This window comes from Cynoglossus semilaevis, chromosome W (assembly GCF_000523025.1).
Source record: "Cynoglossus semilaevis isolate Cse_v1.0 chromosome W, Cse_v1.0, whole genome shotgun sequence".
In the NCBI taxonomy this organism is placed as follows: Eukaryota; Metazoa; Chordata; class Actinopteri; order Pleuronectiformes; family Cynoglossidae; genus Cynoglossus; species Cynoglossus semilaevis.
The window spans coordinates 4,231,877-4,232,842 of NC_024327.1; positions in this window are offsets into that span (position 1 = coordinate 4,231,877).

Sequence of the window (966 nt, forward strand, 5' to 3'; positions counted from 1 at the left end):
CGCTGACAAAGTCTACAAAGTACACAAAATGCCATAAGCAATTAAATCCATGTGAAAACATAAAGAAAAATACACCACAATGTGAAGATGAATGAGAGCAACAGAGACCCGAGTAGTGATGTGTCGTTCGCGAGTGATTCATTCAAAATGAACAAATCTTTCATGAGTCGTGACTCCCGAGTCATATGAAAGATTCGTGACTCGTGACTACCGAGTCATATTAAATATTTATTCATATTGAACTCACGAATCACTCACAAATCACTCACTGCGAACTAATCACTCTCTGCTAACTAATCTTTCACTGTGAACTAATCTTTCACTACGATCTAATTACTATGCAAACTAATCTTTCACTGTGAACTAATCTATCATTTGTGGATAAACATATAACCAGCTTGATATATATATTCATGTTTAAGGAATTATAAAGGTGGGCTAAAACATATAACCAGCTTGAACATAAAATGCTGCTTAAAGCTAAAACTGAAAATATGCAGATGTAGAGAAAAGGAGCTGCAAGGTTGAGTCAAACCCAAGGTTTGTTGTGACAAGAGGAGTCTTTGGTGTGATGGAAAACAGAAACTTTTAGAACACAATTTGACAATGGCTGGGTTCATAGTTAGAACACAAGGTCACAACAACAGCTGGGTGCGATAAGAACGGGATGAGAAACCAACGGTGTAGATGTAGTTGCCAAAAAGAATGTATGTGTGTGTGTAGAACAAATGAAGTCTGTATCGCTTGATATGTACCACCCCTGGATATGTGTGTCAATAAAACGAGCCTGAGTTTGTGGAGAGAGCATAATTCAGCAGTCGATCCTCTGACTCGCCGCTGGATCCTCCCTGTGCACAGGTGAACTCGAGCAACGACTTTTGTCTTTTCTTTATACTTTGTGAAAGTTCTTCTTGATGGTGTCGAAGTTGATCAACGAATCCGGGGTGGTAAAACCTTACCACGACA